Here is an 18034-nt window from a genome sequence, read left to right on the forward strand (position 1 = left end):
GCCCTGGAATTGCCAACGACCATCCTAACTGAAGAGGCATCTCACCAATGGCATCCCTCGACAGATTTCAAAAGAAGTTTGAAATGCATTGCCATGATATTTGATACTTTTACCCACCATCTTCATTATCATAAACTATCAAAAAAAAAAACCTTGACAATTCTCCCTTGAGATAAATTTTCTTACCCTTAGCTGCCACGTTAAGAAACCAAAGGGGGGATACTCATTAGTGATTTTCTTCCCAGACCATGAAGGATGGAACCATGGGTCAGAGAAGGGTTATAAACCAAGTCCTGGAGTCTGAGGACAGGTTCCCAGTGACCACTAGCAAAAAAAATAATGTGAAGATGCTGCAACTAACCACGGAGAGGAGGAAGTTCTTCCAGGAGCCTGGGCATGGGGCTCACACAGCCCTTCAGACGTGGCACACGCTTCTGAAACTGACAGCTGTGCTTGACACGGGGCGGGGGGTAGCTGGTCAGTCAAGTTGGTGGAGCTTTTTCTCCGATGTAAGCTTTAAATTACACATAGGGATGGAAGCCTAGCATCCTTAGCTTTGTACTCTCAGCCAGTAATACCAGAAGAGACAGAAAATGACCAGGGAGGACACAAACCTGGCTTCATGACCGGCCACCAGGGGACAGCAGAGGTCATTTTCTGCAGAACCCAATGCAAACTCAGGGACCAGATAACTTCTCAGAGCGAGAGCAGCAGCTCCAGAGGGAGCTAAAGATTTGTGGATAAAAAAAAAAAGATTTGTGGATGAATTTAAGGTCTTCGTCCTGCAGCTACATCACGTAAACGTAAACGAGCCTGAAACGTCGTTCTTTTCTTTCCAATTGCAACTTTAAATGTCTCAGAGTTGTTAGTGTTAAAATATCAGCAAATGATCTTGTAGCAAAAGAAAAATTAGAACGAGATAACTTGCCAGGTATGTCTTAGAGCCTAGAGGAGTTCATCGTGGCGTAGCTCTGAATTGAGTTAATAGCCGAGCTCAGTGTGGAAGTCCGTTGGCCTGTGCTGCTAGGATGCTGAAACTACATTAGTGCCTTCTGGCTCTCCACCTAAATTCCAGGCTCCATGGAAGCCCAGCTGTGCATCTTTCCCTGAGCACTAGGAGACTCCTGTTGCCCTTTCCCTCATGGCCTTAGAGTCTCCCCATTTCTTGAGGTATTTTATCAGACTGAGTCTATTCCTTTCAAACACTAGAGACTATCAATTCTCCATGCAACCATGAAGTTATACACTAAAAGCCAAAACCTTCAGAAGGAAATCCAACGTGTAATACGGAAACATCATTAACCCATATATTTTCTCATTGAGACGAGTGAATACCTCCTCTCTGTTCTAGCAATGCTTGATGCTTCAGAGTTGGAACAAAAAGAATTTGTCCCTAAAACTGGATGTGATTGGGTTATCTGAGCCGCCTGTGGAAACAGACAGGACATCCATCTAGAGTGCTGCATGAGGCTAAAAATAAAGCCACTCTTCAGAAGGACAAAGGAAATTCTTGGCAAATAAAATGACAAGCAAAAAGTGCTGTGTTCTTTTCTTCGACTATTTTATCATTCCAAGGTCAACCCAAATATTAGCTAATGAAGAATACAAGCAATGCAAATAAAAGGTTCTGTTTTAATTCCAAATGAAATTATAAGATCAGAAAGGGCCATAGCAAATCAAAGCAGAAACCCAGGCCTATCCTACTGGGGTAGACTAGACATTTCAGACTGATGGTTTTGACCCTCAGAATGCCTGAATAATTGCTCATCTATTTGCCACAGGCAAGGAGAGTGGGACATCATATCCCAATTTCCTCTGACTGTACAAAAAGTGTAGCCTCAGCTCTTTGGAAAATAGAGAAGACTTCTCTCCTAGCTACAGGAGATATAATCAAGCAGAGAAGGTCACTTTCATTTAAGGGTAAGAGTTTAAAGCAGCCTTGGTCAGCAGTGAGGAAGGTCAGAGGAGAGGACCACGATCGCCATGCTGAGGATGTGTAACCACGTCATTCAGTGGGGTGCTTCCAGCCAATTCCAGGCCTGATGAGGAGAGCTCCTCTGTCTCCCTCTACAGAGTTGGGTGCACAAAGTTCAAGTGCGACCATCTTACAAGATTTCCCATACACAACCTACATCACAGTTTGTAATTATACACTCCTACGTGGGAAGGTATACACTGTCAACATTAGGAAGGCAAGGACCTTTGTTTCAGCCCACTGCCACCTTCCTCGTGCTGAGAATAGTCCCTGGCATGCAGGGACTATTGCAGTAGCTACACAAAACATTTTTTATTGAATAAGTGAGTGAGTCTCATCTATTTTATTTGGGCCAATCGTAAGAGTGGCTCATTTCACTGTGATCACTTTAAACTCTCTCTCAGAGAATGTTTACATTTCATTTGGTTTCGAATGACTATATGTGGCAAATTGCTGGTTGCCCTCCAACAGACCATTCTCAGGTGGCAATACACCTAGATAAAATCAGACTACATCTCCCAGGTGTACGTGCTGTTAGATGTGGCTGTGTGACTATGTTCTGGCCAAGAAGATGTACGTAAAAATATGTGGAACTCTCAGGAAGGTCACTTCAAAAGAGCTTGGCTTTGTTAGGCAGCGTTTCTCTTTTCTCTTCCCTTTCCCTCTTTTCTGATGTCTGTAAGGTGGAGGGAGCCTCAGAAGTCTTCTTGAACCATGAGGTGACTTTTAAGATAGAAGCCATATGCTAGCGTGGCACAGAAAGGTAATAGAAGCCCAGGTCTCTGACAGCTACTGAGCCCCCATGCCAACTCTGGAGTGCCCACTTCCAAGCTACCTTTATATAGGAGAGAAATGAGTTTCTATCTTGTTTAACCACTGTTACTTTAGATATTCTGTTAACTCTGATTACAAAACCTTTTTCTCTATGTGGGGGCTGTGATCAGCCAACAGGAGCACAACTTCCTATTTGTGTGACAACTTTCCAATGCGTATTTATGCTGGTTACATCATCTTACCTTCTCATTAGCCCTTTGATTTAGCTAACGGAGGTCAGTGATTATGAAAGTCTATTTCATTGCTGAGTCAAGCCTCAAATCCAGTTCTTACTGCCGTGGCAAGCTTTTCCTACTTAATCTCATGGCCTCATCATCACAGCTGAGCAGGTCTACGACTTCTCTGGTAATATAGACAGGTGAAGATGGGGGGAGGGGCTGGACCTGAACTTGATCTGCTCCCCAGAGTAGGACAGAAACTGGGTTGGAAAGGTACGCTGTCCAAAAGGCGAGCAAAGCCGTGACCAGGTGTGTAGCTGGGACACCACAAGGGAATAGAGCTCTGCAGCACAGGCATTTCCGGAGCAGGAGGCTGTCAATCATCATTATCCATGATAACAGGCTCCTGATACTCGGCCTTCATGGGCAGGTTCCATCCTCAGGGAAACACACCACTAAGAATAAATAGTGTGGCAATAAGCAAGCTCAGTCCTTGACTCAGGGATGTGACAGGCAGAGAGGAATTTGGCTCAGGAACCCATATGGGCATTGGCTCTCCTAGTCAGGGGGCAGCAAGGTAAGCTTGGGAGATGAGGTGGTAGCCCTAGGACTCCCGGACTTGGGTCAGAAACTGCCGAGCTAAAGCGTTCTAAATGCCCCTTGACTCCAGTCTTGATTCGGGCTTTGAAATAGTGCTGTAGCTTTGGGAGGGGGGATGGAAAGAGGGCTTGTTTTAAGCTGAGAAAGTATGGGAAGAAGCTGAGAATACCTTTCTGCAAATTTCCAGACCAGGCCTAATATACATATAATTTAGAAGTAATAAACTCAAGTTACCTAAAGTAAATAATCATTCTGAAAATTCACGACCCTGTACTAAATTAAGAAGTTCCCTGAAAGCATTGGTAACATCGGAAGTTTTCAAATAATAAAATTCATTCTTCTCATCCAACTTTTATATCATCTCACTATTAAGAACAGTGGCTTCCTGGGTGATTGTTAATGATGGCTTCCTTTATTATATTTTAGACCATTTAGCAAAGTTTATTGATTTATACTTCCTTGTAATTAGTTGTAGTGATTAAAATAGCTTTTATGGCCCTCTGGAGATTGACTTTATAAAGAATCAACATTTCCCCCAAATCGTGAGCTTTAAAACATGGTTAAATACTGTTTGAATTCAGTACAAAACAATCATTGGTGAAACTGTGATTTTATATGTGGTTGCTTTCTCATCCCTCTACTTACATGGCACTATCATCCAATTACTTGGCAGCCCATAATAATAACAGCAGCCAACTTTCAGGGAGTGATGACAATAAGCCGAACATTGTGCTAAGTGTCTTTTTATTCGCGGGCCTCTCACTGTTGTGATCTCTCCCGTTGCGGAGCACAGGCTCCGGACGCGCAGGCTCAGCAGCCATGGCTCACGGGCCCAGCCGCTCCACGGCATGTGGGATCTTCCCGGACCGGGACACGAACCCGTGTCCCCTGCATCGGCAGGCGGACTCTCAACCACTGCGCCACCAGGGAAGCCCCGTGCTAAGTGTCTTAATGCGTTATTTCATTTACTTCTCTCCACAACCCTGCGAGGCAGGGACTACAGTATTTAACTATTTAATTGAAACTGGAAGGAGTTAAGTCACTCAGCTGATAAGTGGAAAATCAGGAATTTGAACTTTCTGCCATTGTGACTTTAGAACCTCTGCTTTTAACCACTAAACTCCACTGCTCAGTGCCAAGTAAGCCAAGCAAGAGCCCCCTGTACACGTGGGTGAATTGGGAGTCCCCTGACTGACATAATTTGAAGGGTGTTGGAGACCTCTCTTAAACAAAAATATCTCCCCTCACCAACCTCACTTGAAGATGAAATTCCACCATTAGCATGATTCTTTTGACTAAGGTATTATATGTTCCTGGAAAGATAGGTACTCCAAGACAGTGCTACTTGAAGTGCGGTCTGTCAAAGACCTAAAATAATAAAATTCTTAAAAGAAAACATAGAAGTAAATCTTTATAACCTTGGGGTAGGCAATGGTTCTTTGGATACAACACCAAAAGCACGAGAGACAAAAGAAAACACAGGTAAATTGGACTTCATTGAAATTACAAACTTTTGTGCTGCAGACAATACCATCAAAAAAGTAAAAAAAATTAAATTAAATTAAAGTAGCTTACGGAATGGGAGAAAATATTTGCAAATCATGTACCTAATAAGGGATTATCCAGAATATACGAAGCACTCTTACAATTCAACAATAAAAAAACAAATAACCCAAATAAGAAATGGGAACATTTGGGGGTTCCTTTCTATAACTAGAAGGAAAGTCTCAACTCTAGAGGGCTTGCTATGGATGGGGGACAGAGGGTGCAGATTCACATCCTAATGGAATCTGTTACTGGAGGAAGTCACAGGTAGTAATGTGATGTGGCTCAATGTATCAAAAAGGCACATCTAACTGAGTTTCTGGGTAGCAGGGGATGATGTAAGGAGTAGAGGTCTTTCTGTTTAGAAAGGCACCGTGATGGGCAGCATTTCTAGTGCACGGGTAGGCCCTGGGAATAGTCTACAGGTGGGAGCTGAGAAAAGAGGAATTGGAGCTGCTTTGCATAACAAAAGTAAGGCATGCCCCCGTTTAGATTTAGTTGGAGAGAATATGTTGGAAGATTGGACTATGTGTAGGAAGATTCTCCCCTCCCTTCCTTAATATGGATTTGGACTGAGACTAATGGTTTGTCTTTGGGGTGTGTGTGTGTGTGTGTGTGAGAGAGAGAGAGAGAGAGAGAGAGAGAGAGAGAGAGAGAGAGAGAGAGAGAGAGAGCTATCTAAGAGTTACTCGCAGGCAATCAGAAGACCACAGGAAGAATGAGGAGGGGTATCCTGACTACATGCTGGCAGAGGGACCCTGAAGAGAATAAGAACTGGAGAAATGAAGCCTCCCTTGGATTGTTCTGGGCGTCATCTAACTACATGGCATTACTTCTAACTGAGTAACTCAGACTTTGAGAAATGCATGACTGTGAGTTACCTTTACCTTACAGATGATCCTATTTGCGGTAGGGGGTAAGGGTTGGGTGGATCTTGTTGAGTGGGGGTATCATGGGCAGGGTGGGGGGTTGCATTAACATGTAAACACAGTGAAAAAAAAAAGAAAAGAAATGGGAAAAGGATTTGAACAAACATTTCTCCAGAGAAGATATACAAATGCACAATAAACACAAGAAAAGAGGCACAACATCATGAGTCAACAGGGAAATGCAAATCAAAACCACAACGAACTCAATTCACTTCAAATCCATTTCACACCCACTTGGATGACTTATCAAAAAGACAGACAATAACAGTGTTGGTGAGGGACTTCCCTGGTGGTCTCAGGGAACTGGTGGTCCCTGGTGGACTTCCCAGGTAGAGAATCTGCCTTCTAATGCAGGGGATGCGGGTTTGATCCCTGGTCGGGGAACTAAGATCCCACACGCCGTGGGGCAACTGGGGCCCCGTACCACAACTACTGAGCCTAGATGACTCAACTAGAGAGCCTGTGTGCCACAAACTATAGAGCCCACGCGCTCTGGAGCCCACACGCCACAACTAGAGAAGAGAAAACCTGCACACCACAGCTGGAGAGGAGCCCACATGCCTCAACGAAGGTCACGCATGCCACAACTAAGAACCGACGCAGCCAAAAGAATAAAAATAAGTAAATAAAATAAAATTTAAAAAAATAACAGTGTTGGTGAAGATGTGGGGAAAATTGGAGCTCTTGTACAATGATGGTAGGGATGTAAAGTGGTACAGCCACTGTGGAAAACAGTTTAGCAGTTCCTCAAAAAAACATAGGAATACCATATCACTTGTCAATTCCACTTTTAGGTGTAAACCCAAAGGTATCGAAAACAGGTATTTAAATATTTGTATACGAATGTTCATAGTAGCACTATTTACAATAGTCAAAAGGTAGAAACAACCCAAATGCCCATCAACACATGAATGGATAAACAAAGCGGGGTATAAGCATACAATGAAATATTATTCAGCCATAAGAAGAAACGAAGTACTGACACATGCTACAACATGGATGAGCCTTGAAAACACTATGTTAAGTGACAGAAGCAAGACATAAAAGGTCATATAGTGCATGATTCCATTTATATGCTATTCTTAGAATAGGCAAACCCATAGAGACAAAAATCAGATCGGTGGCTTCTAGGGGCCAGGGGGAAGGGAGAATTGGTAGAGACTGCTTAATAGGTACAGGGTTTTCTTTTGAGTGATGAAAATGTTTGCTCACTAAATAGAAAATGTTCTTTCACAAAATTATGAGTGTATTAAATACTATCAAAATGTCACTTTAAAATGGTCATTTTTATGTTAAGTGAATTTCACCTTATATTTAAAAAAACAAGAATAAATGTATCAAAAGATATATAAAACCTTTACACTGAAAACCTCAAAACATTGCTGAGAAATATTTAAAAGACTTAAAACACTTTGGAAATATACTATGTATGTGGACTGGAGGATTCATTATTGTTAAGATGTCAGTTCTCCCCACAAAGTATTTATACATTCAATACAATTTCAATCAAATTCCCGGAAGGACTTTTGGGAGAAACTGGCAAGATGACTCTATAATTAAACACAGATGCAAAAGATCCAGGATGCCCAAGCAACTTTGAAAAAGAAGAGCAAGATTTCAGGAATTCATATTACCTAATTTCAAAACTTACTATAAAGCTATAGCAATCATAACAATGTGTGGTAGAACTGGCAAACACACCAGTGTAACTGAATAGAGAACCCAGAAATAGACCACACTTACATGGCCTTTTGATTTTTTGGCAAAGGTGCCAACACAATGGGGAAAAAAGTCTTTTCAACAAAATGGTGCTAAGATAATTGTGTATCTATATGAAAAAAATGAACATCAACCCCTACCTTATACCATATACAAAATTTAATATGAGACAGATGATTTATAGACCTAAATGTAAAACTTGAAATCATAAACACTTCAGAGCAAAACATAGGAGTATATCTTTATTACTGGGAGCCAGGCAAAGATTTCTTAGACATATAAAGCAAGAGCCACCAGAAAGACCAAAAAGTGAAAAAAAAAAACCCTGATAAATTGGACTTCAAAATTTTAAACTTCTGCTCGTCATGACACCAATAAGAAAATGAACATGCAGTCCATAGAGAAAATATTTGCAAACGTATATCTGACAAAGAACTTGTATCCAGAATATATAAAGAATTCCTTCAACTTAATAAAAATAAGAAGCAATGCAATTTTTAAAAAACTGAGCAAAGGAATTGAACAGGAATTTCACAAAAGAAAATACACAAATCATTAACAAACATATGAAACACCGTTAATCATCAAGACATGCAAATTAGAATCATGAGATACCACTACACATCCACCAGAATGACTATAATTTTAAAAGACTGACAACATCAAATGTTGACAAGGTAGTGGAGCAACTGGAACTCTCATACATTGTTGATGTGAATGTAAAATGATATAAACTCTTTAGGAAAAGGTCTGGCAGTTTCTTATAAAACTAAATATAGGACCTCCCTGGTGGCTCAATGGTTAAGAATCCACCTGGCAATGCAGGGGACACGGGTTCAATCCTTGGTCCTGAAAGATCCCACATGCCGCAGAGCAACTAAGCCCATGCACCACAACTACTGAAGCCCACACACCCTAGAGCCCACACGGCAACTACTGAGCCCACGTGCTGCAACTACGGAAGCCTGAGTGCCTAGAACCCGTGCTCCGCAACAAAGAGAAGCCACCACAATGAGAAACCTGTGCACTGCAATGAAGAGTAGCCCCCACTCACAGCAACTAGAGAAAGCTCGTGCGCAACAACAAAGACCCAATGCAGGAAAAAAAAAAAAACTAAATATATACTTACCCTATGACACAGAACTTCCACTCATAGGTATTTATCTAAGAGAAATGAAAATATATGTACACAAAGACTGGTACAAGAGTGTTCATAGCAGCTTTATTCATAATAACAAAGAACTGAAAACAGTCCAGGTGTCCATCAGTATGAGAATGGATTTTTAAATTGTGGTATATTCACATGATGAAATATTAGCTGTATAAAGAAATGAATTAATGATACATACAATAACACGGGTGAATCTCAAAAGCATTTTGCTGAATGAAAGAAGTCCTACATAAGAGTATATGCTGTAATTATTTGAGAATTTAGAATGGTTTCAACCAATCCATACAGGGTAAAAATCACAACAGTGGTCATCTCTGGGAGAGTAGAGGTAGAGATTAACTGGGAAAGGACAAGACAGAACTTCCTGGGATGATGGTAATGATACATATCTTATTCATATCTTATTTGGGTTACATTTATTTGTAGCCCATGATGCCTAATCATTTTAGTTGTATGTCCAGGCCACTGGTTCCCTTATTCACTGCACATTGGAATCACCTCGGAAGGTTTCACCAGCAGAGACTAATCTGATTGGTCTGGAGTGCAGCCTGGGCATCAGAATTGTTTTAAGCTCCCCAGGTGTTTCTTTGGTGCAGCTGAGGTTGAGAGCTATTACTCAGCTCTTCCTCAGGCCCATCATTCCCTTTTAAAGGTGCACCAACAATAAGAGCACACAGAACCTCTATTGCAGACACATCACCACATCATTTTGCGTTACCCTTCTCAAAAATGCCCAGCATTTAATCAACTAGTCAACTTCTCCTCCTCCCCTCTTCCTTTGCCTTTATCCTTCCTCTTTGTCCCCCAGCCCCAGCCCTTTCTCTTCTTTATCTGAAAGATTGAGGCTAATCCATTCAGGTAAGAGCTACTCTGCTTCTCAGTTCCCCCTCTTGATTCATAAAGGAAAACTTAGAGCCCCTCATTCTATCACCTCAGTCCCTGTACCTTTCAATCTCACAGATGACCTCATGATGATGGCTTCTCCCTCTGAGAGTACAGGCTGACCTACTTTTCACTACACTTCACCTCCATTTCCACACATTCCCCCATGGAAGCATGATGTGATGTGAGCTGTTAGAACCAGCAAATATGAACTGATTGAGCTATCCATTTTCCTAGCCATGAGAGCCCAGAATGGAACATCAGTAGAGAATAGTTGTTGAGCTGCAGAGAGGAAGCCCTTCCTTAAAGCAGCTCCTAAAGAAATCCAGGTAAATGTCCCTAAAGAATCACCTCTTCAACCAATGACAAACCCAGGCTTGTTATTATTCATGCATTAGGAAGGACTTCCCAAGAGATGGATTCGGAAACTGTGCCATCTTGCCAAGAATCCTCTCTGAGATGCTGAAGACAGCTCTACAGGATGGCATGAATGTGGCTCTGCTCAGAGCCATGGAATAGACAGACCTCTCTCTAAATCCTTCCAGGAGGAGTGTTGAATCTAGCTCTTTGCTTATACTCTTTTTTTTATGGATTACTAATAATAACCACCCTTACTAAGAACTTGCCATGTGCCAAGTACTAAATACTTTATCATATAATACAACAACCCTGTGAGATAGGGATTCTTACGATCATTTTACAGATTCAGGAAACTGGGTGTTAGAGGGTTCAAGTGACATGTCCAATTAGTAAATAACCCAGCTGGGATTTGAACCTAAGACTCTCTGATTTCAAAACCCATGTGCTGAACTACTAAACCAGGCAGCTGGTAAGCACCATGGGAGTGCAACAGAGTGAGTGAGAAATCAGTGTGGGGTAGCAATAGTAGGCAAGACTTCATGGAGGAGTGAGATTTAAGCTGCACCAACAAGACTTAGATGAGCAGGGAGAAGGGGAAAGGCATTTATGAGCAGTCATCTCTGCCATTACTATATGAGTGTCTTCTCGGGTATGGATAGTGTGATTATGGTCATGTTATATTATTGGCAGGGCTAGTTCTCTGTAAGTGAAGAAGCAGCATTTCATCTGAAGGGTAAAATATTGTGTCATCCCTTCAACAAACACGTGAATGTTCCAGGCACAGTGCAAGGCACTGAGAGTAGGAAACCCCCGCTCTAAAAATACCACAGTTCAGTGAAGAATACAAACATTTATAATGCGGTAGAAGTACTATAGTGGGCACACACAGGATGCCTTGAGAACATAAAGAACACCTGACCTTGACTATTGGAAGCTGAGAAGGTGCTTCTAACATCTCGTTTGCATCCTCCTTGATACACTTTGGCTGGAATAGATGACACCTGAACTGAGCCTTAAAAAATAAGAAGTTGGCCAAATGAAGAGTGAATGCAAGGGAATGGAATGCCAGGATGGGGGGAGAATGTTCTAGGCAGAGGAAGCAATACACCACTATGGCACTCCCATAGGGTATCAGTTACCCATTGCTAGAATAAATCACTCTAAAACTTAGTGGCTTAAAATAATGATTTGTCATTTTTTGTGAGTCTATAGGCTAATTGGGCAGTTCTGCTGCTGGTCTCCCCTGGGCTCACTCCTGTGGCTGCATTTGGGCAGCAGCAGGTAAGGATGAGCTCAGCTGAGACAGCTGAACTATCTGGGCCTTTCGTTCCATGCATGGTCTTTCATCTGGGCTTTTTCTTGCCATTGCAGACCTGAGGCAGTGTTCCAAGAAGGAAAAGGCAGAAACCATAAAGCCTCTTGAGGCCTAGATTCCAGAACTTGCACCTATGTCACTTCTACGTTCTATTGATTAAAGCAAGTCCAAAGACCAGTGCAGATTCAGACTGGATAAAGGAGTTGCAAAGAAGTTGTGGCCAGAGTTAATCCACCACATGTGCCACACTATGGCATCACCTCTGAAATCCAGCTCTTGTCATTCAAATGTCCTACTTTCTAACCTCAACCACCCCTTCTTTCTTCATTTACATCAGCTTCTTCAAGACTTCTAGTCCCTGACCTCCTCAGTCTCCTCCTAACCTTTCTTTTCTCTCAGCACAAATGGTTGATCTCCTGAGCTCTCCTCTCACCTGCCCACATCATTCCTGCTCAGAGGGTGGGAGAGTTGGGCAAGGCAGAAATCATGCAATCAGAAAGAAATCACACAACCCACAGGGATTTGCAGATTTGCCCTGCCTAGTCTCAGAATCTCAGCTCTCAGCTCCACCTCTCAATGTTTTCACTTGTTTCTGGTCAGTTCCTCTCCCATTGCCCTGTAAAGCTAGTCCAGCCCTCCACTGCTCTACAAGCACCTTATGCAAACCCTCTCCCTCACTCTCAGCAGACAGTGCTCTTACTCCAGTAAGGAGACATAAGTCATTGGATATGACCTCTCTCAACTTCCCGTTCCCCACCTATAGAAGTATCTACCTCACCTTTTCCCTTCAGTCTCAAAAGGATGATGTTTCCCCTCATCCGATTCAAATCTCAACTTCTAGCTGTGCTCTTGACCCTAGACCTGCATTTGGATTCAGGAAATACGAACTGAAGACATACGGAGTGAGTGGCTGGTGGCATGGAGCAGAAGCCAAAATACAGAGAGAAACATCAATAAGCAGAAGTCATGGGGCAGTAAGAGTAATTACTAAGCAGCAGCTGAGAGGAAGCAGATGCTGTGAGTAATCAGAAGCAATAAGGCAAAGAAAAGTAGAGTTGAGAGAAGGTGGTTGTCAGAGGCAGGAGCAGCAGAAGCAGAGGCAGCAAAAACCAAAGTCAACTCTTAAAATAATTAAATGAGGAGGCAAGTAGACTGGTGTGACTCTGATACCTCGGTAGCCTATGTAAGCAAACCAAACCTAAGCCAGAGTCAATGCACTTGAGGCCAAGAGAGTGAAACCTAAGAACAACCAATCACACACAGCCAAGTAGGCTTCTCTAAATAAGGCAACTGCTTAAGCTATAACCAATCAAATAACTGCTTTGCTCTGCTTCAGCATCTTCTCTCTCAAAAATCCTGGTCCCTGTCAGGAGCGTTCCTAACCACTTTGGTTTGGCACTGCCCTATTCAAATCAATGTCTGGTCAAATAAACTCTTGAGAAAACAAATTTTAATGTGCCTCAGTTTACCTTTTAACAGCATAACAGCCAAGCATGAACAGAGGGAGCTACAGACCCACTCTTGGGCTGGAAACTCAATATCTAGGTCATTTCCCAAGCTCCATCCCTGTCTTTGTGAATTCAGTTGTATGGTGCTCCTGGGTCCTTGTGAGGCCTGGATGTACAGACAGATTCCTGTTTTCAGGAATATAATATATATATATATATATTCAGTAAAGTCTGATTGCCTGAAGTTACTTGAATAGACCTCTAAAAGTAAAACATACAAATGCTTAACCCACTACTTGTGTTGCTTTAATAGTCCCAATTTTACTTACAGCTAAGTCTAAAGACATAAAAGACATTTTCTATGTTCCCTGCTCCAGGAAAGTATGCTGGGAGAAAACCATGTGGTTTTCCTATTACTTAGAAAGAGGAAAGATATTCCATAATATAACAGGTTTTCAGAGCCCTCACAGCCCCAAAATCCTTTCTAACATCTGTGGGCATCCTTCCTGATATACTTTGGTTTCCCTACCCCACCCACCCACCCCATCTTTCCTGAGTGTATGAAGTTCATTCAACAAAGATTAATAATGAAATATTTGTAAAGAGAGCTCTTTTATTTAACAAGCTACATAAATAACAACAGACATAGGAAAATCTCTTGGGAGATGTTAATAAATTCTCAGGACTCCTAAGAGGTTTCCTTCCTTTAACGTTAAGTAACAAAGAAGGAAAAATCTTGGCAACAACAGACGGGTGTTCCATCTTCTGGAACAGAACTTTTTATTCTTAACTCACAGTAAGTCAAGGTTAATTGATCCTTGTAGCTACTCCAGAATCAAACTGAATTGGTATCATATTCTCAGATACCTGAAGGCTTAAGAACTAATACTAGAAAAATAAATATGGTCTAAAGTTTTATACCACCACTTTTACCTTGAAAATATTTGATGCTACCTATTGTCTACAAAATAAATCCCCAATCCTTACCTGTTGTTCAAGGCCCTATATACAGGCCTACCTCATTATATTGCACTTCATTGCACTTTGCAGATACTGCAATTTTTACAAGTTGAAGTTTTGTGGCAAACCTGTGTCAAGCAAGTCTATCAGTGCCATTTTTCCAAAAGCATTTGCTTATTTCCTGTCTCTGTGTCATATTTGTTAATTCTAGCAATATTTCAAAACTTTCATTATTATTCTGTTTGCTATGGTGATCTGTGATCAGTGATCTTAGATGATCCTATTATAATTGTTTTGGGGTGCCATAAACATGCCCACATAAGATGGCAAACTAAAGAGATGAATGTTGCATGTATTCTGATTGCTCCTCTGACCAGCCGTTCCCCCAACTCTCTCCCTCTCCTGAGGCCTTCCTATTCCCTGAGACACAGCAATATGGAAATTAAGCCAATTAATAAGCCTGCAATGGCCTCTAAATGTTCAAGTGAAAGGAAGAGTGGCACGTCTCTCATTTTAAAATCAAAATCCAGTGATGAAGCTTAGTGAGGAAGCCGTGTCGAAAGTGGAGACAGGCTGAAAGCTAGGCCTCTTATGCCAAACTGGTAGCCACACTGTGAACGCTAAGGAAAAGTTCTTGAAGGAAATTAAAAGTGCCACTCCAGTGAACACAGGAATAAGAAAACAAAACAGCCTTATTGCTGATATAGAGAAAGTTTTAGTGGTCTGAATAGAAGGTCAAAGCAGCCACAACATTCCCTTAAGCCAAAACCTGATCCAGGGCAACATCCTAACTCTCTTCAATTCTATGAAGGCTGAAAGAGGAGAGGAAGCTGTCGAAGAAAAGTTTGAAGCTAGCAAAGGTTGGTTTGAGGTTTAAGGAAAGAAGCTGTCTCTGTAACATCAGAGTGCAAGGTGAAGTAGCAAGTGCTGATGTAGAAGCTGCAGCAAGTTATCCAGAAGATCTAGCTGAGGTAATGAAGGCAGCTACACTAAACAGCAGATTTTCAATGTAGGCAAAACAGCCTTATATTGGAAGAAGACGCCATCTGGAATTTTCATAGCTAGAGAGGAAAAGTCAATGCCTGGCTTCAAAAGCCAGGCTGACTCTCTTGTTAGGGGCTAATGCAGCTGGTGACTTGAGGTCGAAGCCAATGCTTATATACTATTCTGAAAATCCTAGGACCCTTAAAAATTATGATAAATCTACTCTGCCTGTGCTCTATAAATGGAACAACAAATCCTGATGACAGCACATCGTTATACAACACGGTTTACTGAATATTTTAAGCCCACTGTTGAGAACTACTGCTCATAAAAAAAGACTCCTTTCAAAATATTACTGGTCATTGTCAATGCGCCTGATGACCCAAGAGCTCTGATGGAGATGTATGAGATTAACATTGTTTTCATGCCTGCTGATACAACATCCATCCTGGAGCCCACGAATCAAGAAGTCATTTCCAATTTCAAGTCTTATTATTTAAGAAATATTTTTCATAAGGCTATAGCTGGGGACCTTCAAGATGGCAGAGGAGTAAAATGTGGAGATCACCTTCCTCCCACAAATACATCAAAAATACCTCTACATGTGGAACAACTCCTACAGAACACCTACTGAACGATGGCAGAAGACCTCAGAGTTCCCAAAAGGAAAGAAACTCCCCACATACCTGGGTAGGACAAAAGAATAAAGAAAAAACAGAGACAAAAGAATAGGGATGGGACCTGCACCTCAGGGAGGGAGCTGTGAAGGGGGAAAAGTTTCTACACACTAGGAAGCCCCTTCACTGGCAGAGACCGGGTGTGGGTTGGGGGGAAGCTTGGGAGCCACGGAAGAGAACGCAGCAACAGGGGTGCAGAGGGCAAAGTGGAGAAATTCCCACACAGAGGATAGGTGCCGACCGGCGCTCACCAGCCTGAGAGGCTTGTCTGCTCACCCGCCAGGGCGGGTGGGGGCTGGGAGCTGAGGCTCGGGCTTCGGAGTTCAGATCCCAGGGAGAGGACTGGGGTTGGCTGCGGGAACACAGCCTGAAGGGGGCTAGTGCACCACAGCTAGCCGGGAGGGAGTCTGGGAAAAAGTCTGGAACTGCCTAAGAGGCAAGAGACCATTGTTTTGAGGTGCACGAGGAGAGGGGATTCAGAGCACTGACTATACGAGCTTCAGAGACCAGCGTGAGCCGCGACTATCAGCTCGGACCCCACAGACAGGCATGAAATGCTAATGCTGCTGCTGTAACCACCAAGAATCCTGTGTGCAAACACAGGTCATCATCCACACCCCGCCCCACAGGAGCCTGTGCAGCCCGCCACTGCTGGGGTCCCATGATTCAGGGACAACTTCCCCGGGAGAACACACGGTGCACCCCAGGCTGTTGCAACGTCACACTGGCCTCTGCCACCGCAGGCTCACCCCACGTTCCATACTCCTTCCTCCCACCGGCCTGAGTGAGCCACAGCCCCCTAGTCAGCCACTGCTTTAACCCCCTCCTGCCTGGGTGACGAACAGATTCCAGAGGGCGACCTACACTCAGAGGTGGGGCCAAATCCAAAGCTGAACCCCAGGAGCTGTGCGAACAAAGAAGAGAAAGGGAAATCTCTCCCAGCAGCCACAGGAGCAGCTGATTAAATCTCCACAATCAACTTGATGAACCCTGCATCTGTGGAATAGACAACGAATTGTCCCAAAATTGTGGCGGATTTTGGGAGAAACTTAGACTTGGGGTTTGCTGTCTGCAACTGATTTGTTTCTGATTTTTATGTTTATCTTACTTTAGTGTTTAGCACTTCTTATCATTGGTGTATTTGTTTATTGGTTTTGTTGCTCTCTTCTTTTTAGTATTATTATTTTTTATTTTAATAAATTTTCATTTTTTATGATTATTTAATTTTTATTTACTTTTTCTTCCTTTTTTTTCTCCCTTTTCGTCTGAGCCATGTGGCTGACAGGGTCTTGGTGCCCTGACCTGGTGTCCGGCCTGAGCCTCTGATGTGGGAGAGCCGAGATCAGGACATTGGACCACCAGAGACCTACCAGACCCATGTAATATCCATTGGTGAGAGCTCTCCCAGATAGCTCCATCTCCACACTAAGACCCAGTTCCACCCAACGGCCAGCAAACTCCAGTGATGGACTCTCCATGCCAAACAACTAGCAAGACAGGAACACAAGCCAACCCATTAGCAGAGAGGCTGCCTGAAATCATACTAAGTTCACAGACACCCCAAAACACACCACCAGACACAGCCGTGCCCACAAGAAAGACAAGATCCAGCCCCACCCACCGGAACACAGGCACCAGACCTCTCCACCAGGAAGCTTACACAAGTCACTGACCAACCTCACCCACGGGGGGCAGACACCAAAAACAATGGGAACTACAAACCTGCACACTGTGAAAAGTAGACCCCAAACACAGTAAGTTAAACAAAATGAGCAGACAGAAATATGCAGCAGATGAAGGACCAAGGTAAAAACCCATCAGACAAAACAAATGAGGAGGAAACAGGCAGTCTACCTGTAAAAGAATTCAGAGTAATGGTAGTAAAAATGATCAAATATCTTTGGATCTTCCAAATTCTATTTGGAAATAGAATGGAGAAAATACAAGAAACGTTTAACAAGGACCTACAAGAACTAAAGAGCAAACAAACAATGATGAACAACAAAATAAATGAAATAAGAAACTCTCTAGAAGGAATCAATAGCGGAATAACTGAGGCAGAAGAACAGATAAGTCATGTGGAAGATAAAATAGTGGAAATAACTATCGCAGAGCAGAATAAAGAAAAATGAATGAAAAGAATTGTGGACAGTCTCAGAGACATCTGGGACATTAAATGCATCAACATTTGAATGATAGGGGGCCCAGAAGACGAAGAGAAAAAGAAAGGGTCTGAGAAAATATTTGAAGAGATTATAGTTAAAAACGTCCCTAACATGGGAAAAGAAAGAGTCAATCGAGTCCAGGAAGCACAGAGAGTCCCATACAGGATAAATCCAAGGAGAGACATGCCAAGACACATATTAATCAAACTATCAAAAATTAAATACAAAGAAAAAATATTAAAAGCAGCAAGGTAACAGCAACAAATAACATAAAAGGGAACCCCCAGAAGGTTAACAGCTGATTTTTCAGGA

Source organism: Lagenorhynchus albirostris, chromosome 14 (assembly GCF_949774975.1).
Source record: "Lagenorhynchus albirostris chromosome 14, mLagAlb1.1, whole genome shotgun sequence".
Classification (NCBI taxonomy): domain Eukaryota; kingdom Metazoa; phylum Chordata; class Mammalia; order Artiodactyla; family Delphinidae; genus Lagenorhynchus; species Lagenorhynchus albirostris.